This window comes from Vombatus ursinus, unplaced genomic scaffold (assembly GCF_900497805.2).
Source record: "Vombatus ursinus unplaced genomic scaffold, bare-nosed wombat genome assembly UNPS02010394.1, whole genome shotgun sequence".
Taxonomy (NCBI): Eukaryota; Metazoa; Chordata; class Mammalia; order Diprotodontia; family Vombatidae; genus Vombatus; species Vombatus ursinus.
The window spans coordinates 6061923-6072431 of record NW_020950172.1 but is presented as its reverse complement, the minus strand read 5'-3'; the positions used below and the strand labels follow the sequence as shown (position 1 = coordinate 6072431).

Genomic DNA, 10509 nt, shown 5'->3' with positions numbered 1-10509 from the left:
TCACCGCTAGGTCATCTACGATCGGGATCCCTCCATGACCAGGGCATACCCTTCTGGCAAACATAGGTGACTAGCTGAGGACTCTCCTGATGAGGCTCAGAGGGTCACAGATAAAAGGGTATCTTTTGGGCAGTGTGTTACAGGTGCATTTACTTGCCTGCTTCATCCCAGAGGTAGAATGTAAGCTCATTGAGGACAGGGGTTGTTCCCTTTTCTTTTTCTTCTTCTTCTTGTCCATGTATTCTCCCCTTCCTCCACCCAGTGCCTAGCACAATGCCTAGAACCCAGTAAAAACTTAATAAATGTTTGTTGTAAAAAAAAAAAAAGGTTATCTTTGCTTTCACCTCTTTCAAGGATTCTCACACAACTTTGATATCTGCATGAAGTGCCCTTTGTTGAAAAAGAATCTTTAAGAGAGTTCTGTTCCCCTAATCATGGACTATATTCTAGTGAGCAAATTATTAGCACAGTGAATGAAGTCTTCTGTTCTCCGAATCTTTTGGTCAATTGTATGATCTCAAAGATGCAAGTTTGTCCACTGTAGAATAGCACTTGCAAAAGTCCCATTGTTCCCTTGTAGGACTTTCATCAAGGATACCCTTGTGAATCCATGTGAAGATAAATATCAAAACTCTAAATAGATGTGAAAGTTGGCAAATAGATCAATAATTATTAATGTCACCTTTTTTAGTATTTATACAGTCCAAGCTCCCCCCTCCCCAATACCTTTGGTATTTTTCCTTCCTTCAGATTCCTGGACACTCAATATCTCCGTACTGTCAAAATTGTGTTGCCTCCAGGACAGACCTTCCCAGTGTACTTGGTCTAATCTAGCTGCTTTTCTTTGTTCTATTTAGTGCCATTGCTTCTTATGAGGACAGAATGGATAGAGTGCTGGGCCTAGGAGTCAGGAAGACTCATCTTCTTGAGCTCAAATCTGGCCTCAGACACTTACTAGCTGTGTGACTCTGGGCAAGTCATTTAATGCTACCTGCCTCAGTTTCCTCACCTGTAGAATGAACTGGAGAAGGAAATGGCAAACCACACCAGTATCTTTGCTAAGAAAGCCCCACATGGGGTCACGAAGAGTTGGACACTGAAACTACTAAAAAGCAACAACAACTTCATATGTTATTAGTATATTTAGAACTGTGATCCAAGTATGGTGATGCTACCGTCCTTGAGGGTGAAAACTGTTTGTTATGAGAACCCTTACAGATCTTTTCCATCTTTCATATGCTTGTTGTCCTTTTTCCATGTTCATCCATAAATGCCTTACAGATCTTTTCCATCTTTCATATGCTTGTTGTCCTTTTTCCATGTTCATCCATAAATTCCCTTGAATGACTTTGCTTAGTTCAGTCTCTTACCAAGTATTTAAAAAGAAAAACTAATTTTACTCACTATGTATTCTCTCTGTTTTGCAAGGCAATAAGACACATTGCCTTCTCTGTAAAATGTTCATTGCCAAATCTCTTTGCTTAGCAAGAGGTATTTGCAGTTTAAGTGCTCTTGACACTTAAACTTATTGTCTTTGGTGTCAATGCCTTTTTTTTTCCACTGATATCCCTTTTCCCCACATTAATAACTTGCAGAACTTTGGTATTGTTTTAATCACACACCACAAATTCTCTTCTTTTTGTTCTTTCTTCTAGGTTTGCCTTAATTGTTATATTTGTTCTGACGAGTTGATGGGCTGCCTATTTACACCAACAGCTGAGTTAGGAGTCGCTCCCTCACCAGAAACAAATTGTTTCTTGTCTTTGATATAATCGTTGTCATTTTTTTGACTGCTATTTGGTGTTTGTCATGCCCAGTCTTCCTACGTTTTTCTTGAAGAAAGTATTCATGAGAGACAGGCAGGCATGACTTACTGTGGAATGTTTGCCTCCTTCATTCCTTATTCCTGATTCATATTTCCCATCATCCGTTTTGGCCATCCTCACCTATGTCCACCTTTGTATTGAAATCATGAGCATCAGCGTCTATAGGGACTGAGTTTGCATAGTCTTAGAGAGTTCTTTGAGAATTTCCCTACATCTGAACCCAATGTTGGTGCCTGTGCTGACATTATTTTCCTGGTGGTCCCTTTGCAAATTCTCATCAGGAACCTTTCATATGAGATGACCTAATGTCTCATGACTATAATGCTCTTGTTGCCTTAGGGTGTGTGTGGGTGTGTGCTGGAGCCAGCTCAAACTACTGCTGATTGTTAAATCTTCTGTGGAGCCATTCACACCTTGGAGAGAAACAAAAATTATGCTACAAATCAGGACTTGATTTATTGTTTTGTGGGTTGTCTAGAATTAAGGAAATGATGGAGAAATGTGAATAATGCAGATTAAACTTAAAAATGTATTGTGCATACATTTATTTTTTCTCCAGAGAGCCAGTTATTAAATTTACCAGCACGTCCCTGGTTACATGACAACACTAATTCCTCTGTTTCCTATGCCTTTCCAAAGAGGACTTGGGAGCCAGCCCTCCTTTGAGCTGCCACCACTTTCTTTGTCTCTGGGGTCCTTTTCAGAGAGAAAGCCAACCTTGACTGGAGGTGGCAGCTTTTCCAGAAGCCTGTTTGCTTGTGGTCACTGAGTGATCTCCTCTGTGGATAATACCTACAGCCAAGTCAGGTGTATAGATGGTCTAAAACCTGCATGATTCTTAACAAGACAAATACAGTGCAAAGAAAATTGAGGAGAAACCACTAAGAACTGAGGTGGGAGGAGGAAGGGAATCAGGCAAGGCCTCCTGGAGGAAGGGGCAAAGCTTTCCTGAGCTCCCTGGTACTGACTAAAAGCCTCCCCTTCCACCAGTAAGGGGGGCAGTTAGGCGGTGAAGTGAATAGAGTGCCAGGCCTGGAGTCAGGAAGACTCATCTTCGAGATCTGGCCTCAGACTCTTATTAGCTGTGTGACCTTGGGCATGTCACTTCACTCTGTTTGCCTCAGTTTCTTCATCTGTCAAATGAACTGGAGAAGCATCTTTTCCAAGAAAATCCCAACTGAGGTTAGGAAGAGTAAGACAGGGTGGGGAAATGACAGTGACAACAGCAAAGCTCCAGTGAACATGGTGAGAGCAAGAGGCCCCAGGGCACGTTTTCTCCTTTGAGCTCCACAGCCTGTAGGCCAGGGAAGTAGGGCCAGTGATATTGCTCCCTCTCCTTGTTTCAGATGAGGGATCAGAAGCCCAAGGAGGGGAAATATGCCCTATTGGGCAAGAGCCTCCTCTCTCCCCTAACTCTCCTCCCGAGGTGGTGGAGAAAAAAAGCAAGGAAAGAATCCCAGATTTGACGTCATAGGTTGAGGTTGCATCCTTGCTTGGCTACTTAGTAGCTTCGGGAAAAGTCCCTCCCCACCTCAGTTTCCCTATCTGTGCAGTAGGGGCGTGGTGTTGAAAGGATGCTCTCTAAGACCCCTCCCCAGGTTGGAGCAAAGATGCAGGGCAGAGCAGGGCACGACGGGGCACAGTGAGGGTCGGGGGTGGGTGGGGAGGAGGAGGGTCGGAGCTGAGAAGAAGGAGGGGTGACGGGGGTTGGGTGGGGGTGCGGAAGGGGCCTGGCGCCGCTCTCCATCAGTCCGCCCTCCTCCCTCTCTCCCTCCTTGAGGTAGCTGGAGCAGGGGGTGGGGGAGAATCGGAATTCGGGCCGAGCCTGCCCGATTCCAGCCCTGAAGATTTCCCCTCCCGGGACATCCCCTCTCCCCTTGCACTTTTCCGCTCCCCCGCCATCCTCCCACCCTGTAGCCTCCCAAGCTCTGTAGCATCTGGTAGGGAAACTGGAACGGGAGGGGAGACCTCTGTCTGCGGCTTCTGGCGCCCCGCTGTGGTCACTTAGTGCACTGCAGGCAAGGGAGGGCATCTGCCCGAAAGGTGTGATGCGGGAGGGGAAGGGTGGAGCCGGCCGAGGGGACCTTGGGCCCTCCGCAGGTGGGCGGCTCCCCGGTTCGCTCCAGCTCCCAACCCGGGACAAGCCTCATCGCTCTACAAGACTGGTCGCTTCAAGGCGTACAAAAGGTGTAAGGTACGGGAGGAGGGGAGGACGAGGATAGTCTCTCTTGAACTTGAACCCAGGATTCTTGACTCACAGAACCGCTGACTTGGAAGAGACACCGGAGACTCGTGGTCCAACCCGTAGCGGACATGGAGGTCCCTCCCACCATACCCAAGAAGTGACCACCCAGCCTGTGCTTGAGGACCTCCGGTGATGGAGAGCTCACTACCTCTCGAGGCAAGCCACTTCAGCTTGGAGGAGCTCTCATTGTTAGGGCAAGCCCAGGACGCTCCCCCCGACAGAGCTGGGGGAGGGGAGGGCAGGGGAGGGGGAGAGGTGTAAGGCCTCGTGTCTGGTGAAGAAACAACCCCCTCTCCCCTTCCCTGGGGAATCCACTTGCCACGAGAGTGTTGACACTTTCAGGCTCTGGAGCTGGGGTCAGAGGGGTTCTGTTCGGATACTGCTGCTGCCGCCTGCTCCCTGTGTGACCCTGGCCAAGTCGCTTCACCTCCGTGGGTCTCAGTTTTCTCCTCTGTAAAGTGAAGCATTTGGATGCATGAACTCTGATGCTAAGGTCCCGAAAGCTCAGCTAGTTGAGTAGACCAGCGGTAGCCTGAGCTGAGGTTAGGCCTGGGGCGCCCTCTAGTGGTGTTCGGAGGCACCACCGCTGTCCTAAGCAAGGGAAGAGTCTGGATCCCTGTGGGATGAATCCAGAGTGGGCGCGGCTGAGTAGAAAGCCAAGTTTCCCCTCCCAGGAACTCCTCAGTTTGGGACCGAGAGAAGCCGGGAGCCGTGAGAGCTCCTAGTCTGAGGGAGGGACGCAGTCCCTGCTTCAGCAAGCCAGCCTTTCCAACTTCCTGTCGTCTGCAAATCCGATAAACTTGACATCCAAGGCACTGATAAAAATGTTCAAAGGTTTAGGACCAAGGACAGATCCCTGGGGCACTTCCCTCCAAGTCGACCTTGACCCATGGACCAGTCAAGAAAGATCATCGTGTAGTGGACCAGAGCCCCGGACTTGGTGTCAGGAAGACCTGAGTTCAGATTCTGTCTTAGCTGATTAGCAGTTATGTGATCCCAGCAAGCCATTTAACTTCTGTTTGCCTCAGTTTCCCCGGCTGCAAATTGGGGATAATAATAGAACCTACCTCCCAGAGTTTTTGTGAGGATGAAATATTTGCAAAATGCTTCGCACAACTGAAAGCTATCCTAATCTATATATATATATGCACACATACACATATACACACATGCGTGTATATGTATATATAATACATATACAATACATGTGTAAATATATAATACATATGTATATATACATATATTACAAGTGTAATACAATACATATGTATATGTGTGTGTATATATATATACATACATATATATATATATACATACATACATACATACACACACACACACACACACACACACACAGACACATATATTCCCAATGATTAGGAACTGGGTATCAGGGGCCCTGGTTTTGAATCCTGCCTCAGAAGTTTACTGACTGCCTGATTAAGGAGCCTCAGGTGTAGATAATAACCCCTGACCCGTTTACTCTGACAGGTTTGCTGGAACCTTCAAGAAAGCTAATAATCAGAACATACTTTGTAACCTTGAGAAATGGTAGGCTCTGTTACTTTTTGAACTCAATTAGCTCCAAATCTGACTGACCCATACTACCGTCTGCCCGACGTCCATGACACCCACTGGATGAGCCTGAGAAACTGTCGACCACTTTGCTGAATTTCAGGTAGAAGGCAGCATGGTATGTAAAAAAAACACTGGCTTCAATGAAAGGCCCTGAGTTCAAATCCTGAGTCTACTCCTATCTATTTGGGTAACTTTGGGTAAATTACTTCCTCTCTCTGGGTCTCATGTAAAATGGCCTGGATAACTTCGGAGGTCCCTTCCAGATCTAAGTGAGCTGTGATATGAATCTGAATACAACAGTTGAATACAACAGCCCTCAGATCCCCAGGGTCATCAGCTCATCAAAAAAGGAAATCAGGTTGTTTGATCATCTGTTCTTTTTGGAGCTAGCCTGGCTTTTGTGATCACTGATTCCTTTCCTTTCCTCTTAAAAAATGTTATATTTTAAATTATGAACACCAAAAAAGCATTTCCACATACACAGCTAATACAAAAAAAGATTAGATATGAAACTTTAAATGTCCAATTCAGATAGGTTGCTTAAAGGAGATAAATTCTGCATGTTACTTTCAAAACTGTCCTCCTTGTCTATACTTCCTTCTTTTCCAAATGGTCTAAAAATGTTTCAGTAGCCTTCTTTTGTTTTTGAATCGTCATTGCTAATCTCAATCTCTCCTGGCCAAATACTCTTCCCCACCCCAAATAAAAACTGAAAGAAGGAAAAAAATGCCTTTGTAATAGATAAACACACTTAAGCAAAATGAAATCACACAGTCACCATGTCCAAAGATGCCTGTTTTTTTCTCTGTACCTTGTGTCCATCACCTCCCTGTGAGGAGATGGGAAACGGGCTTCATCATCAGTCCTCTGGAGACATAGCTGCTCATTGCTTTGACCATTGCTTTTCTGAATCCTTTCAAAATTGTTTTTCTTTACAATGTTGTTGTTCTCCTTGTATAAATTAGTCTCCTGGTTCTGTTCAATTCTCTCTGCATCATTTCATACTACCCAAGATTCTGTCAAATCATCTCCTTCCTCTTTTCTCATAATAAAATATTTATTCCATCCAAGAACCATGATTTATTCAACCATTCCCCAACTGATAGGCTCCTGCTTAAATTCTTGTTCTTGATTTTGCTTTGTTCTGTTTTCCCTTTTGTCTCTTGTCTTCCCTCTTCCCTCTTGTCTTTAGGATCAGGAAATTAGTTTTGCTTGTCACTGTTTTCTTCCTAGAATTATATTCCCTCTTACAAGCACCCCCTCCCCAATCCCTGTGGAGTCTGATGTAGTTCTACACCAAACCATTGGTGTACATGTGTGTTCAACCCTCCTTTGTCCATTTCAGAGAAGACTGAGGTTCGTTTGATGCTGACATCCCCCATCTCTTCCTCCAAGGACACAAGTTCTTTTCACTCACCCCAATGATGAGAAGTAGTAAGTTCTACCCCCTTCTTTCATTCTGCATTAGTACACTCATCCTTTTCCCCTCTCTTCTCATTCCCCTCTTCAAACATTAAGAACAGAACCAATCCACCCCAGGTCCTCCTTTTCTTATTTAATTCCCCCAAAACCCTTTGAAGTCATTAAGATTTTGAAAGAACACTTGTATCTTCTCTCCCATTGGAATATCAGCACTACACGATTATATGATTCCTTCTAGTTGCTCAAATAAGTTTACCTTTCTAAATTTTCTCTGGCTTCTTGTGTTTCTAATTGAAAATTCCTATTTAGCACTCATCTTTTTACCAGAAATGTTTGAAAGTGTATTTTATTCATTTAATCTCTATTAAAGGTATCACAAATACTTCACCCTCCTCAGATCACACAGAATCTTACCCGCCCCGAATGTTTGGAATCCACTTACCATGGAATACCATATTTTATAGGTAATTCTACCTGTCTCATCTTTGAGACTTGAAAATTGAGAGAGAGAGAGAGAGTCTTATCTAAAAACTTAACACCTTTTTCAGTACCTTGATCTGTATGCCGCAGCTATTTAATAAAGTGTCTAATAAATATATTTTTACAAAAGGTAAATGCTTAAAGTCCTCCAAGTCATAAAAGGTTTATTCCCTACTCCCACCCCACACTATAGGATTATGCTTAGCTTTACAGAATACTTTATTCTTGGTTGAAAGCCTATATCTTTTGCCTTTGGGAATATTGTATTCCAAGATCTCCTCTGGTTTATAGGAAAACTGATAGAACTTGTGTAATCCTGTGGCTCCTTAGTACTTGAACTGCTTCTTTGTAGCTGTTCCAGTATGTTTTCTTCGATGGGGGAGTTCTAGATTTGGGCTGTGGCATCTCTGGGACTTTCCCTTTTGTAATTCTCTTTAGGAAGTGATTGTTGAATTTTTTTTGGTCTTTGTACACAAGAAATGAAAACTTTTTACTTAAGTTAAATTTATTTAGTTTTACATTTAATGTAAGTATAAAGGCTTGGTTAATTCATTAGACTAGTCAAGGTAAGACACTTGAGCTTGACAATAGTATTTCAAAAGCAGTTAGTCTTTTAGTAGTTGTCTTGAAATCACAAAAATGGTATTGTGCTCACACACACACACATATATAATATATAAAGTCTAGTATAGTATGCTGTTCACAACCTGCAGTATTTTGAAAACTTATAAACAAGATGTAGCTAAATTAGAGATTTTTGACAGACTCTCGTAAAGTACTTGGAGTATCAGCTGTTTAAAATGTCTATTTTAAACTACAAAAAAAACCCAAAAATTCATATAAAATCACAACAGATTTAAGACATTTTTCAAAGAAATAACCCAATATTAATTCAATCTTCTACTTTTCCCCCAAGCATGACCATGAAATAAAGCCACAAGTAGTAATGCCTACATTTTAAAACAATCAACTGGCTGAAGTAACCCTTTACAATGTAACTCTACCATTTTATTACATTACATGAATGTACAGTATTCCAAAACATGCCAACATGGAAAGCGTCTTGCTCAGAGGTTTGCTGAAAAGTTGAAGGAAGCTGTAAATAAAACATCTGGTCTGTACTGACAGCCTGCTGCCTTTGTTGGTGTCATTTGCACAAATCCGTTATGCCAAAGAGCCGTCAGGGCTGAAAGGTGGGGCTGTGATCAATGATGTGGGATTGAATCCATATGCACATTGAGTCTCATTTCATCATCAAGAATTTGAACAAGGGGCTACAAAGATGGAAGGAGGCCAATGGCCAGCTTTGAACATCCTGGTGCATCATTCAAAAATATCTCAAATGCACCTGTTGACATACATTGGTTCTCAATCATGTTACCTGGAAAGAAAATCACCATACATGCATGGACCTGATTTTCTTGGCCCCACTATCAGATGCTTGGTGCCTGCATGCCAAAGAAAGCAAAAGGATTCCTGCCAATAATTTGTCAGGCTATTCATACTAGTTTGAAGACTGTCAGGAAAGATGCTATGTGTTTCTATAATGGTTGAGGGAGGTAATTCTCTCCTGTGTGGATGTCTGGGTACCACTGGCTACTAACTTGTGTGTACTCCCCCCAAATTCCCCTGTAGCCTCAGGAAACAAATTTGGAACATGAGCAGCAGCCAGGGGTAGGTGGCATGTTGAAGCTGTTCCCTCAGCCTGTGTCAGCAGAGACTTTGCCCAGCAAGGCTTCCATGGCCATCAGCAGGAGCAGCTTGACACTGAGCAGGGCAGAGCCTTTTGGGGCCTCAGGCATTTACATATTGGAGGCAGGCAAAGCGATGCTGCAGAGTAGGGATTGACTTATTGTTTGGCAGATTGTCCAGGTCAGTTGTTGCAGCCAGCTTCAGGTATCTCAGATTTGATTTGATTTTTCAATTTTTTGACTTTGTTCTAATATTCCTGTCTATTTCATGGACCTGTTGACTTCTCAGTGGTTCATTCCAGTTTTCAGAGAGTCTATTATTTGGGGAAGGTTTACCACTTTTCATTCTAAGCTAATTATTCTGCTCTCTTACTGCTTCTAGACACTGAACTTTGCAGGCTATATGTGTCTTTGGCCTGTCACTGGTCACACGAGGAGGCTATTGATTTGTTTGCCTTTGCCGATGTGAGCTTTCCTGGTGGTCCTCTTTCCTATTGCCTGTTGGCTTCTGACTGACTTTTTGAGCCATTCTGGGGTGGGAAAAGTCACTCACTCATCAGATTTCTAGGTCATTATTCAGCCTGGCATGAATCCCAGTTTTTTGCTGGAGTAGTTTGCTGGGAGCTGGGCAGCATGCCTCTGTTCAAGCACTCATCTTGGCTAGAAGAGTGTTTCTTTTTCTAGATATTCACTCACCATGTCTTTAATAATATGTTCTAGAATTCTATCAGAAATCAGTCAAGCAATCAAGCTCACAGAACTGTAATTTTTGGTTTGAACCTTCTTTTGTCCCCCTTCTCCCCTCCCAAAGCATTAATGTACTATCTTGCTCTGTGTGACCAACCCTGGCTGCTTAGGACACAGAGCAGGAAGGAAAGCCTTCTTGTAGGAGGTGGCCTTGACCTAGGTCTTGAAGGACCAATAACATTCAGATGAGGAAAGCTAAGAGGTGAGAGAATATTTCAGGAAAGAAGTGAAGGTTTAAAAGTAAGAATGAGTTTAATGTCAAGAGTCAAGCTAGTCCAGGGAGTGAAGGATCTTCTGGATCATGTATGTTGAATCTTTGATCCTCCAGAAATATCAGATGACTTTTCCATTCATTCCATCAGTTTCAATTCAACTAGATTTTGTTTAGTGGTGATGGCTATGTGTCAGACATTGTATCAGGCACTAGGGATACAAGATAAATTTTAATCACTCCCTCCCTTTCCTTCCCTTCTTTCTTCTTCTTCTTCTTCTTCTTCTTCTTCTTCTTCTTCTTCTTCTT

The 10509-nt window shown here is 43.3% G+C and overlaps 1 pseudogene; it reads right to left on the bottom strand.

Annotated features, from left to right (window-relative positions):
* Positions 1 to 8756: 8756 nt before the first annotated feature.
* Positions 8757 to 10509, bottom strand: part of LOC114037468 — a 5886-nt pseudogene continuing 4133 nt past the window's right edge.